Source organism: Capra hircus, chromosome 10 (genome assembly GCF_001704415.2).
Source record: "Capra hircus breed San Clemente chromosome 10, ASM170441v1, whole genome shotgun sequence".
Lineage (NCBI taxonomy): Eukaryota > Metazoa > Chordata > Mammalia > Artiodactyla > Bovidae > Capra > Capra hircus.
Genome location: NC_030817.1, coordinates 85,335,121 through 85,349,258, shown reverse-complemented (window position 1 = coordinate 85,349,258; position 14,138 = coordinate 85,335,121). Strand labels below are relative to the sequence as shown.

Sequence of the window (14,138 nt, the reverse complement as noted above, 5' to 3'; positions counted from 1 at the left end):
ATTATTTTCTCCCATTCTGAGGGTTGTATTCTCACCTTGCTTATAGTTTCCTTTGCTCGACAGCAACATTTTACCTTTGTATTTTCTATTAACCTGACTGTGGTAGGCTTTCTGGTCAGCATCCCTCCTCTTATTCCTAGTATTTGGTTCAGCTGCAAAGGAGGGGGATGATGAAGTTGTAAGTGCAGGGAGGGGGGTCCATCAGAGTGGTAAATTTTTAAAGGTTGAGAATATTGTGTGTGGGCAAGGATGGGGGAATGGATATGCATATGCTGTGGGTGAAGTCTCTTTTGAAGGCAAATCATCAGTAAACAACAGTGGCTTAAAATAGAAATTTTATGTTTCTTTCATACAAAAATCTAAGCTGGCAGGATGTCCTGAGAAGAAGGGTAGCTTGGCTCCTTGAAGTTATCTAGAGGCCCAGATTCTTTCTATACATCATTCCACCATCCCCAAAGGTACTGTCTTCATCACCTGGTGGAAGCTGGCTCCCATCACCACCACATCTGCTCTCCAAGAAGCATTCTCAACAGGGAAAGAGGAAATAGGCCAACAGCTACTTTTAAAAGCATGACTCAGAAATCTCACACAATAGGTCCCACTGGCCAGAAGTCAGTTACCTGTCTCCCTTGTCCGTAGCAAGGGAACGTGGGAAACACCTTCTCAAGCTCTGCCTAGATAAAACTAGGGAGATTCATTGCTAAAACGAATAACAGAGCAAATATTTGCTGGGCAGCTTTAGACACATAGAGGAATTATCAGAATTAAAAGTGAACATGTCACTTGATCCAGCAATTCTAGTTCAGAAAGTCTGTTATAAGGATGTGTTCACACAAGCACATAAAGATTATATAAAAGGCTAGTACTGATGGCTTTCGAACAAGTTTGCGAACTCTTTGACACTCCTCCCTTCAAACTGTCTGGAGTCGGTGACTGACTTCTAATGAACAGAATGAGGCAGAGATGACAATGTGTGACTTACGAGGCTAGGTCTTAAAATGCATTGCTGCTTCTGTTCTCTCTTAAATAACTCACTCTGGGGAAACCTGCTGCCATGCTGTGAGGACCTTCAATCAGCCTCGTGGAGAGGGCCACTTAGGGAGCTAGGAATTAGGGCTCTGCACCATCAGACAGCCAGCAGCGCACTCCAGTATTCTCGTCTGAAGAATCCCATGGACAGAGGAGCCTGGCAAGCTACAGTCCATAGTGTCATAGAGAGTCAGACACAACATGCTAAGTACCTTAACATGGCATGGCACCATCAGACATCACCCACTTGCCAGCCCTGGAGGGAGTCAACCCTCCAGCACAGTCAAACCTCAGTGACTGTAGCCCCAGCCAACATTCTGACTGCAACCCAATGAAAACCACAAAGCCAGAAGCCATCCAGCCAAGCAGCTCCTAAATTCCTGTCTAGCAAAAACTGTGAGCCATGTTGAATATTTATTATAGTTTCAAGTCACAAAATTTGGGGATGATGTGTTAGGCAGCAATAATATTGCTTCCTTGTTTGTAGTAGCAAAAACCAGAAATAATGATGAGAGGTTAGGGAGGGTGCTGTCGCCTGTGGGGGTGGGTCTGGGCTCCCCATGTGCTCCCCTTCTGGTACACTGTTGTGTATATGCGTTGTGTACCCAAAGTGCCTTTCTGGACACATAGTACACACACAGCTGTGTATATATATTGTATACACAAAGTGCCTTTGTGGACACATATACACAGTTTTTATATAGGTGCTGTCCCCTTTGGCTGATTCAATCAGCTGCTAGGTCGCACGGCTCCTATTGTTAAATCAGTCCCCATAAACAGGTAACCCTCACTGATTTGATCAACATGCTGGTATCATGTGACATCTACATATTAAACCAGCCCCTAAAATCCCATTGATTAAATCAGTTCCATTAAATATCCTGACCCCCACTAAATCAATCATCCTTCTTAAATCTCCTGGCATCCATTTTACCAATCAAACCCCTTAGGTTTCCTGACCTCCATTAAATCCATCTGCCTTCTTAACTCTCTAGACACCCATTAAGTCATTCTACTTTCTTAATTCTCCTGTACCCCATTAAGTCAATGGGTCTTCTTTTTTAAGAGATTTCCAAAATAACAAAACATTTGAGATTTGAGACTAATGGGAAATTTTAAGTAATGGGAATTGGACTCTCATCGGGGTCTTCTGGGAAATCAGAAGCACCACCCCCTTCTGCAGCTCAATGTTTCTCCAGTTTAATAATCAATTCTTTCTCTGGACGCCATTGGTCAGCTGGTCACAGACATAGCAGCAAAGGGTGGTGTGAAAAAGCTGCAGCGCGCAGAGCTCACAGAAATAATGCCTGCACTTGGTGATAACTGGGTTTTGGAAGGTTTGGTGACAGAGGAAACACTTGAATGGTATTTCCTTCCGGTCGCTTCCCACTTCGTAGTTTTCGTCCTCTTAGATGCCACGGGGATGCTCATCAAGTTCGTGTTTGATTGGCCACCCATGCTTGTGATCTGAACGGTCATGGAATTTGCAGCGGTCTGCGAAGCCACAAAACCAGTCTCCTTGTACTCGTTACAAATGGCGAGCTGGTAATCCCAGCACGTGGAGATGCTGGGTAGCTCAGATGGGGTCCTTCCTCACCATTCTGGAGGAAGCAGTGCCCATAGACGTATCCTTGGGCTTCATGTGTTTCTGACAATTATTGATTATTAGATCTTATTAGATCTAATGATTATTAGATCAAACCACCCAAGAGATCATCTTCCTTGCCCCTCAGTTCCTCCTGGATCTTCTGACTGTGCTCAAAGATGGTTTGTGCGTCATGCTCCTTCTCTGTGTCTAGCGTGGACAGCTGCTGCTGCTGCTGGTGCTAAGTCGCTTCAGTCATGTCCGACTCTGTGCGACCCCATAGACGGCAGCCCACCAGGCTCCCCCGTCCCTGGGATCCTCCAGGCAAGAACACTGGAGTGGGTTGCCATTTCCTTCTCCAATGCATGAAAGTGAAAAGTGAAAGGGAAGTTACTCAGTCGTGTCTGACTCTGTGCGACCCCATAGACAGAAGCCCACCAGGCTCTTCCGTCCATGGGATTTTCCAGGCAAGAGTACTGGAGTGGGGTGCCACAGCAGTGGCCCCCATATCCTCTGGCCCTATGGTTTTCGCCGAACGAGTGGACTTATAGACCACGCCTAGACACTTGGGCTCGCTCTCCTTCTCCTTACTACTCTTGTCACCATATGCCACCTCTGTCTGCTACTGCCAGGGGCCTTCTCTATCATGGGATTGTGGGGAGCTTGCTTCTTTTCCGGGCGGACCACAGTGTTCCCTTCCTCACTGCAACTGTTCTCTCTCGACTCTTGGTTGCAGATGGAGCGCTTCCTGCAGCCTGCAGCCACTTTTTGCCCAGGCATTTTGAAAAGAAAGATCTTTTTCACAACTGGTTTGTCCTCTTTCCTGGGGAAAGTTGCTCTGCCATTTTTAGAGTCTCGAGCTCCGAATCGGCTGTGGTCTGCTGGGTGGCGCGGGCCTGTTCGTCACTGCACTGTTGAGTGCTCAACTGTGAATTTGTGCAAAATCTGCAGCGGCGGGTGTTCTTAGTCTCCTGAACAACCTTAAAAAAAAAAAAAAAAGACCCCTTAAATCATGTGATTGCCTTTGATTCAATCAATCCCCTTAAATCAGCCTGGGGGGGGGGGCTCTCCTTCTTCAGGGATGCTTGGGTAGAGTATAGTTGCTGAATAATATCATGTTAGTTTCAGGTGTATGCAAAGAGATTCAGTAATACTTACACATGTATCTATTCTTTTTGAAATTCTTTTCCCATTTAGGTTTTTACAGAATACAGAACAGAGTTCCCTGTACTATAGAGTAGGTCCTTGGAGGTTATCTATTTTGTTTTAGTGTTTGTTTTGGTTATCTATTTTAAATATTGTGGTATGTGTATGTCAGTCCTGGTCTCCCAATTTATCTTTCCCCTTTGGTTAACCCTTGGTAACCATAGGTTTGCTTTCTAAGTCTCTGAGTCTGTTTTATGAATTAGGTTTACTTGTATGATTTTGATAGCTTACAGTGAACAGGATCGGATTCCTGATTTCCGAAGAAGAAAATTCAGCTTCAGGATCAGGGACCAGGCTTGACCACTCAGGGCTCCAGTATGGCAGAAGTTTTATTGCAGTGAAAAAGGACAGAGAATGCTTCTGATAGACATCGGAAAGGGGCAGAGAGTGCACCCCTCGCTAGTGTTAGCAAGGCCTCATATACTTTGACCAGACCCACTCCCACAATATGCGTCTTAAATTAACAAGATTAGGATCAACAATAGAAAGATCTTACCAGACCCTATTTGGAACAACAGACTGGTTCCAAATAGGGAAAGGAGTACGTCAAGGCTGTATATTGTCACCCTGCTTATTTAACTTCTATGCAGAGTACATCATGAGAAACACTGGGCTGGAAGAATCACAAGCTAGAATCAAGATTGCCAGGAGAAATACCAATAAACTCAGATATGCAGATGACACCACCCTTATGGCAGAAAGTGAAGAGGAACTAAACAGCCTCTTGATGAAAGTGAAAGAAGACAGTGAAAACTGAGTGACTGAACCGAACTGAGAAGTTTCTCACGAAGGAGAAATGTGTCCTCAAGCAGGATACCTTGTTTTTATATAATCCTTCAGTTTCAGTTCAGTGGCTCAGTTGTGTCCGAAAGTTGTTCAGTCGTGTCCCACTCTTTGCGACCCCATGAATCGCAGCACGCCAGGCCTCCCTGTCCATCACCATCTCCTGGAATTCACTCAGACTCACGTCCATCGAGTTGGTGATGCCATCCAGCCATCTCATCCTGGGTTGTCCCCTTCTCCTCCTGCCTCCAATCCCTCCCAGCATCAGAGTCTTTTCCAATGAGTCAGCTCTTCTCATGAGGTGGCCAAAGTGCTGGAGTTTCATCTTTAGCATCATTCCTTCCAAAGAACACCCAGGACTGATCTCCTTTAGGATGGACTGGTTGGATCTCCTTGCAGTCCAAGGGACTGGACTAACATCACAGTTCAAAAGCATCAATTCTTTGGCACTCAGCTTTCTTCACAGTCCAACTCTCACATCCATACATGACCACTGGAAAAACCATAGCCTTGACCAGACGGACCTTAGTCGGCAAAGTAGTGTCTCTGCTTTTCAAAATGCTATCTAGGTTGGTCATAACTTTCCTTCCAAGGAGTAAGCGTCTTTTAATTTCATGGCTGCAGTCACCATCTGCAGTGATTTTAGAGCCCCTAAATATAAAGTCTGACACTGTTTCCACTGTTTCCCCATCTATTTCCCATGAAGTGATGGGACCAGATGTACAGTCCATGGGGTTGCAGAGAGTTGGACATGACTGAGTGACTTCACTTCACTTTTTGTCAGTGGTGTAAGATAGTAGTCCAATTTTGTTGCGCTATATGTGTTTATCCAGGTGTTCTCAATACCATTTATTGGAGAAACTGTCTTATCCACATTGGATGCTTTTGGTTCCCTTGTCAAATACTAATTGAGCATGTAAGATCTTCGTTTTCTGAATGTTGAGCTTTAAGCCAACTTTTTCATTCTCCTCTTTCACTTTCATCAATAGACTTTTTAGTTCCTCTTCACTTTCTGCCATAAGGGTGGTGTCATCTGCATATCTGAGGTTATTGATATTTCTCCTGGCAATCTTGATTCCAGCTTGTGCTTCTTCCAGCCCAGCGTTCCTCATGATGTACTCTGCATCTAAATTAAATAAACAGGGTGACAGGATATAGTCCTTACTACAGAGTTTAAGCTGAGATGTTTTGTTGTGTAAACATCAGCTCTGGACTTAAAGAGAAAAATGTTTTATGTGACTGAGACTAAGGAATGTAAAAAAAAAAAAGTTTATCCTTTCTCTCCTCCTTGAAAACTCCAGACCCTTATCTCCTCCTTGAAAGCCCCAGACCTCTTTCTCCTTCTAGGGGACCCCGGACTTCTTATCAATCTATCTAAGAATGGACTCTCTCAATTTTTTGATTCCGCATATTCTCCATATAAGTGATATTATACGATATATGTCTTTCTCTGTCTAACTTACTTCACTTAGTGGGGTTAATTTCCAGGCCCATCTTTGTAATGGCTGAGTAACAGTCTATTTTATATTGTAGCACATCTTCTTATCCATTCATCTGTTAATGGACGTTTAGGTGGTTTCCATGTCTTGGATATTGTGAACAGTGCTGCAATGAACTTTGGCGTGCCTGTATCCTGTGAATCGTGGTTTTCTCTGGATATATGCCCAGGAGTGGGATTCTTGCATCCTATGATAGCTCGACTTTTAGTTTATTAAGGAACCTCCATACTGTTTCCCACAGTGGCTCTACCAATTTACATTCCTCCAACAGTGTAGGAAGGTTCCCTTTTCTCCACCCCATTGCCAGCATTTACTGTTTGTAGACTATTTGATGATGGCCCTTCTGACAGGTGTGAGGTGATATCCCTTTGTAGCTTTGATTTCCATTTCTCTAATAATTAGTGATGTTGAGCATCATTTCACGTGCTTCTTGGCCATCTGTATATTTCTTTGGACGTATGTCTTTACATCTTCTCCCCATTTTTGATTAGGTTGTTTGTTTTTTTGATATTGAGCTGCATGAGCTGTTAGTAATTTTTGGAGATTAATTCCTTGTTGGTCAAATCATTTGCAAATATTATCTCCCATTCTGTGGGTTGTGTTTTTGTTTTGTTCTAGATTTTCTTTGATGTGCAAAAGCTTTTCAGTTTAATTAGGTCCCAATTGTTGTTTTGTTGTTATTTCCATTACTGTAGGAGAGTAAAAAGCCTCTTGATGGAAGTGAAAGAGGAGAGTGAAAATGTTGGCTTAAAGCTCAACATTCAGAAAGCGAAGATCATGGCATCTGGTCCCATTACTTCATGGGAAATAGATGGGGAAACAGTGGAAACAGTGTCAGACTTTATCTTTTTGGGCTCCAAAATCACTGCAGATGGTGACTGCAGCCATGAAATTAAAAGACGCTTACTCCTCGGAAGGAAAGTTATGACCAATCTAGATAGCATATTAAAAAGCAGAGACATTACTTTGCCAACAAAGGTCCATTTAGTCAAGGCTATGGTTTTTCCAGTGGTCATGTATGGATGTGAGAGTTGGACTGTGAAGAAAGCTGAGTGCCAAAGAATTGATGCTTTTGAACTGTGGTGTTGGAGAAGACTCTGTAGAGTCCCTTGGACCACAAGGAGATCCAACCAGTCCATTCTAAAGGAGATCAGTCCTGGGTGTTCATTGGAAGGACTGATGCTAAAGCTGAAACTCCAGTACTTTGGCCACCTCATGCAAAGAGTTGACTCATTGGAAAAGACCCTGATGCTGGGAGGGGTTGGGGGCAGGAGGAGAAGGGGATGACAGAGGATGAGATGGCTGGATGGCATCACCGACTCGATGCACATGAGTTTGAGTGAACTCCAGGAGATGGTGATGGACAGGGAGGCCTAGCGTGCTGCGATTCATGGGGATGCAAATAGTCGGACACGACTGAGTGACTGAAGTGAGCTGAACTGAGGAGAGTAAAAATGTTGCTGCTATTTATGTCAGGGTGCTCTGTCTGTGTTGTTCTCTAAGAGTTTTATGGTGTCGTGTCTTACATTTAGGTGTTTAACCCATTTTGAGTTTGCTTTTTGTGAGTGGAGGGACTTCCCTGGTGGCTCAGACGGTAAAGCGTCTGCCTTGCAATGCAGGAGACCAGGGTTCGATCCCTGGGTTGGGAAGATCCCCTGGAGAAGGAAATGGCAACCTACTCCAGTACTGTTGCCTAGAAAATTACATGGACAGAGGAGCCTTGTAGGCTGCAGTCCATGGGGTCGCAAAGAGTTGGACATGACTGAGTGACTTCACTTCACTTTTTGTGAGTGGTGTAAGATAGTAGTCCAGTTTCATTGCTCTATATGTGTTTATCCAGGTGTTCTCCATACCATTTATTGGAGAAACTGTCTTACCCGCATTGGATGCTTTTGGCTCCCTTGTCAAATACTAGTTGAGCGTGTAAGCTGGGGTTAATTTTGGGCTCTGTTTTTAGTATATGTGTCTGTTTTTGTGCCAGTACTCTACTGCTTTTGTTACTGTAGCTTTGTAGTACAGTTTGCAATCAGGAAGTGTGTGAGTGAGTGAAAGTTGCTCAGTCGTGTCTGACTGTTTGTGACCCCATGGGCTATACAGTCCATGGAATTCTCCAGGCCAGAATACTGGAGTGGGTAGCTGTTCCCTTCTCCAGGGAATCTTCCCAACCCAGGGATCGAGCCTAGGTCTCCCACATTGCAGGCAGATTCTTTACCCGCTGAGTCATAAAGGAAGCCTGGAAGTGTGTGATACCTCCAGCTTTGTTCTTTTTTCTCAGGATTACTTTGGCCATTTGGGGTCGTTTGTGGTTCACTATAAATGTTAGGATTTTTTTCTATTTCTGTGGAGAATACTACTGATATTTTGATGGAGACTTCTTTGAATCTATAGCCATTTTAGTAATATTAATTCTTCTGCTCCGTGAGTACAGATATTTTTCTATTTATTGTGTCTTTTATTTCTTTTCAGTAGTCTTACAGTTTTCGTCGTACAGATCTTTCACTTCCTTGGTTAAATTTTTTCCTAAGTATTTTATTGTTTTGATGCTATTGTGAAAGGGATATTTTTATTTCTTTTCATATATTGTATCCTTGGTGAATAGACATAAAACTGACTTCTGCTTATTGATGTTGTATGGTGCAACTTTACTGGCATCATTGATTAGTTTTAACCGTTGTTTTGGTAGAGTTTTTGGGATTATCTATATACAAGATCATATCACCTGCCTTTCTGTATAAGTAATACTTACTGAAAGGATAAGTTTTACTTATTCTTCCCAGTTTATATGGCTGTTATTTATTTGTCTTAGTTAATTACTCTAGCAGGGCTTCCAATAATATATTGAGTAAGAATGGTGAAAATGGACATCCTTGTCTTATTCCTGATCTTCGAAGGAAAACTTTCAATCTTTCTCCACTGAGTATAATGCTAGCTATGCATTTGTTATGTATGACCTTTATTACGTTTAGTTATACTCCCTATGGACCCAATCTGCTAAGAGTTTTAATCATGAAAGGATGTTGTATTTTGTCACGTGGTTTTTCTGCATCTGTTGAGATGATCATGTGATAAAATATTTTGTTTCATTACTATGTGTTACATTTACTGATACGCATATGTTGAACCAACCTTGCATACAGGCATGAATCTCACTTGGTTGTAGTGTATAATCCTTCTTAAGTGTTCTTGAATTCAGTTTGCTGACACTATGTTGAAACTTTCTGTTCCTGTATTCATTAAGGATATTGATCTATAGTTTTCATTTCTTGTGGTGTCCTTATCTGGCTTTGGTTTCAAGGTAATCTTGGCCTCATAGAATGAGTGTGGAAGTATTCCCTTCTCAAAATATTGTAAGAGTTTGAGAAAGACTGATGATGAGAAATCAGAGAACTCTCTCTCTTGCACATGCTGAGGAAAGGCCATATCAGGACGTAGTGACAAGGCAGCCATCTACAGGACAGGAAGAGAGTGCTCACTAGAAACCCAAATGGCTTAACTTTGACCTTGGACTTCCAGCTTCCATCAGTTCAGTTCAGTCTCTCAGTCATTTCCGACTCTTTGCAACCTCATAAATCGCAGCACGCCAGGCCTCCCTGTCCATCACCAACTCCCAGAGTTCACTCAAACTAATGTGCATCGAGTCGGTGATGCCATCCAGCCATCTCATCCTCTGTCGTCCCCTTCTCCTCCTGCCCCCAATCCCTCCCAGCATCAGAGTCTTTTCCAGTGAGTCAACTCTTCCCATGAGGTGGCCAAAGTGCTGGAGTTTCAGCTTTAGCATCATTCCTTCCAAAGAACACCCAGGACTGATCTCCTTTAGGATGGACTGGTTGGATCTCCTTGCAGTCCAAGGGACTCTCAAGAGTCTTCTCCAACACCACAGTTCAAAAGCATCAATTTCTTTGGCACTCAGCTTTCTTCACAGTCCAACTCTCACATCCATACATGACCACAGGAAATACCATAGCCTTGACCAGACGGACCTTTGTTGGCAAAGTAATGTCTCTGCTTTTGAATATGCTATCTAGGTTGGTCATAACTTTCCTTCCAAGGAGTAAGCGTCTTTTAATTTCATGGCTGCAATTACCATCTGCGGTGATTTTGGAGCCCCCCAAAATAAAGTCTGACACTGTTTCCACTGCTTCCCCATCTATTTCCCATGGAGTTGTCACGCGAGTGTATGTTCCTCGGTTCTTTGTCTCATCACAACAAAGATTTGGAGTGACGGACATTAAAGCCCCCTCAGCGTGTCACAGCTCTCAGGTCTCGAATGGACTGTGATATAGCTCTTAGACAAATCAGTGTTACAGCTCAGTGTTACAGCTCTATTTTATTTGGAAGATAGCAGGAAAATCCATCTTCGAGGCGTGAGGGCATGTCGATCCAAAGACACGAGGAGAAGAGCACCCCAGCAAGCAGGAGAGAGAGAGAGCTGGCTTTGGCTCCTCTTTTCATATGCTTCTCTCTCCCTGGGCCTGTCCCATGTAAACTGGGACAGCCAGGAGTGGTGTTTGTTTACCTGAGGGCCTCACTCCTTCTTCTGTTCTATTTTCGCGGGCTTTTCCCTTCCTTGTCTTTCAGCTACCAGCATTTTGGACTCCTTTTCCCTATTCTGCCTACCTAACAAAGTGATGGGACCGGATGCCATGATCTTAGTTTTCTGAGTGTTGAGCTTTAAGCCAACTTTTTCACTCTCCTTTTTCACTTTCATCAAGAGCCTTTTTAGTTCTTCTTCACTTTCTGCCATAAGGGTGGTGTCATCTGCATATCTGAGGTTATTGATATTTCTCCTGGCAATCTTGATTCCAGCTTATGCTTCTTCCAGCCCAGCGTTTCTCATGATGTACTCTGCATGTAAGTTAAATAAGCAGGGTGACAATATACAGCCTTGACGTACTTCTTTTCCTATTTGGAACCAGTCTGGTGTTCCTTGTCCAGTTCTAACTGTTGCTTCCTGACCTGCATATAGGTTTCTCAAGAAGCAGGTCAGGTGGTCTGGTATTCCCATCTCTTTTAGAATTTTCCACAGTTTATTGTGATCCACACAGTCAAAGGCTTTGGCATAGCTAATAAAGGAGAAATAGATGTTTTTCTGGCAATCTCTTGCTTTTTTGATGATCCAGCAGATATTGGCAATTTGATCTCTGGTTCCTCTGCCTTTTCTAAAACCAGCTTGAACATCTGGAAGTTCACGGTTCACGTATTTCTGAAGCCTGGCTTGGAGAATTTGGGGCATTACTTTACTAGCGTGTGAGATGAGTGCAATTGTGCAGTAGTTTGAGCATTCTTTGGCATTGCCTTTCTTTGGGATTGGAATGAAAACTGACCTTTTCCAATCCTGTGGCCACTACTGAGTTTTCCAAATTTGCTGGCATATTGAGTGCAACACTTTCACAGCATCATCTTTCAGGATTTGAAATAGCTCAACTGGAATTCCATCACCTCCACTAGCATTGTTCGTAGTGATGCTTTCTAAGGCCACTTGACTTCACACTCCAAGATGTCTGGCTCTAGGTGAGTGATCACACCATTGTGATTATCTTGGTTGTGAAGATCTTTTTTGTACAGTTCTCCTGTGTATTCTTGCCACTTCTTCTTAATATCTTCTGCTTCTGTTAGGTGCATACCATTTCTGTCCTTTATTGAGCCCATCTTTGCATGAAACGTTCCCTTGGTATCTTTAATTTTCTTGAAGAGATCTCTAGTCTTTCCCATTCTGTTGTTTTCCTCTATTTCTTTGCATTGATCGCTGAGGAAGGCTTTCTTATCTCTTCTTGCTATTCTTTGGAACTCTGCATTCAGATGCTTATATCTTTCCTTTTCTCCTTTGCTTTTCACTTCTCTTCTTTTCACAGCTATTTGTAAGGCCTCCCCAGACAGCCATTTGGCTTTTTTTTTGCATTTATTTTCCAAGGGGATGGTCTTGATCCCTGTCTCCTGTACAATGTCACAAACCTCCGTCCATAGTTCATCAGGCACTCTGTCTATCAGATCTAGTCCCTTAAATCTATTTCTCTTCCACTGTATAATCGTCAGGGATTTGATTTAGGTCATACCTAAATGGTCTAGTGGTTTCCCCTACTTTCTTCAATTTAATAAGTAGTTCATGATCTGAGCCGTAGTCAGCTCCTGGTCTTGTTTTTGCTGACTGTATAGAGCTTCTCCATCTTTGGCTGCAAAGGATATAATCAATCTGATTTCAGTGTTGACCATCTGGTGATGTCCATGTGTAGAGTCTTCTCTTGTGTTGTTGGAAGAGGGTATTTGCTATGACCAGTGCATTCCTTGGCAAAACTCTATTAGCCTTTGCCCTGCTTCATTCTGCATTCCAAGGCCAAATTTGCCTGTTACTCCAGGTGTTTCTTGACTTCCTACTTTTGCATTCCAGTACCCTATAATGAAAAGGACATCTTTTTTGGGTGTTAGTTCTAAAAGGTCTTGTATGTCTTCACGGAACTGTTCAACTTCAGCTTCTTCAGCGTTACTGGTTGGAGCATAGGCTTGGATCACCGTGATATTGAATGGTTTGCCTTGGAAATGAACAATGATCATTCTGTTGTTTTTGAGATTGCATCCAAGTACTGCATTTTGGACTCTTCTGTTGACTGTGATGGATACTCCATTTCTTCTAAGGGATTCCTGCCCACAGTAGTAGATATAATGATCATCTGAGTTAAATTCATCCCTTCCAGCTTCCATAGCTCTGGGGAAATAAATGCCTGCTGTTTAAGTTTTTCAGCCTATAGTATTTTGTTATGGCAGCCTCAGGAGACTGACCAATACAGGTAATACTCCCATTTCTTCTTTGTCACCCTCTCTTCATTGAGAGGTCTCAGAAAGCAGAGAGGCTTGGTTTTGCATATAGTTATGTACCCAGAACCTAGCAAAGGGCCTGACATACCACTGCACCCAAATAAATACATCAGCATTTGAAGTTTGCCTTTCATACCTAGCAAGACAAACAGTATGAAGTAAAAATGCATACTTCATCCTGGCCTGTGCAATTAATTAATTTATTCCTTCACATTATTCAGGTTGTCGATATTTATTGAATTCCTCCTATGTGCCAGACAGATAACACTCAATATATGTTAATTCCCCTCCTGGTAAAATGGACTTGGTGTCTATCTAACTTCACTGGAACTCTAAAAGGAGCCAATTATCCTGCCCTCTCCCCGGGCGTCTGATAGAACTCAGCGTGTCCATCATAGCTATAGGAATATCACTAGCAGGCAAGGCTAGCTGAATTAGACCAGCAGTGTTTAAAGTTTAGCAAGACAGCTTTCTGCAAATGTCAACACTACCGCTCCATTCCCAGCAAACCAGTGTCCCAATCAGCAGGGCTGCCAATTCCAGTTTATTGAGTAATGCTGTAGAGAAGTCCTGAGGACACAATCAGATTCTCTAGATGAGGGATACCAGAAGGCAGAAGGTGGGGGACAACCATCATGGCTGCCTATTACGTGCAACGTACAGGACTTGCGACTTCAATTATGTCACCTCTGATCCTCATGAAGATGCTGATGGAGGGAGAGGTGAGGCTAGCTCCAGCTGAGTATTAGGGACATTAAATGAATAGTCTTGTTTAGGCTTCAGAGACAAAGCAGAGCAGGCCTCTGACCTTGCTTCTAACCTGCCTGGACACTGCCCTGACTGGGAGTGACTGCCTGCTGTTAGGGCAAGACCGGCAGCACCAGAGTTAAAATGGGGGAGGAATTTTGAGATTGTTGAGACCCTGGAGGGGCCTTGGCCAACCAAGCCCCAGGCTTAACTACATTCCAAGTTTTACACAACAAAACAAGCAGCATTAACATGAAACCAGGCTTGCATTTTGGTGACAGATTGATGATGCATCAGTTTGCCTCTGTCCTGGGATTAGAAGCCGGAACCCTGAAATGCAGTCTTGAAAGTCTCACCCGCGGAGCGGACTTGCTGCCTGGGACTCTTTCCCAACTGGGACTTCAGACGTGCTGTGACACAGGACTTCCCAGTGATGTTTGAGTCTGGATGTTGGTCAAAACCCAATTTGGTGATGTATT

General features: G+C 43.3%; 1 pseudogene; it reads right to left on the bottom strand.

Annotated features, from left to right (window-relative positions):
• On the bottom strand, positions 2,145 to 3,459 carry LOC102172628 (annotated as a pseudogene).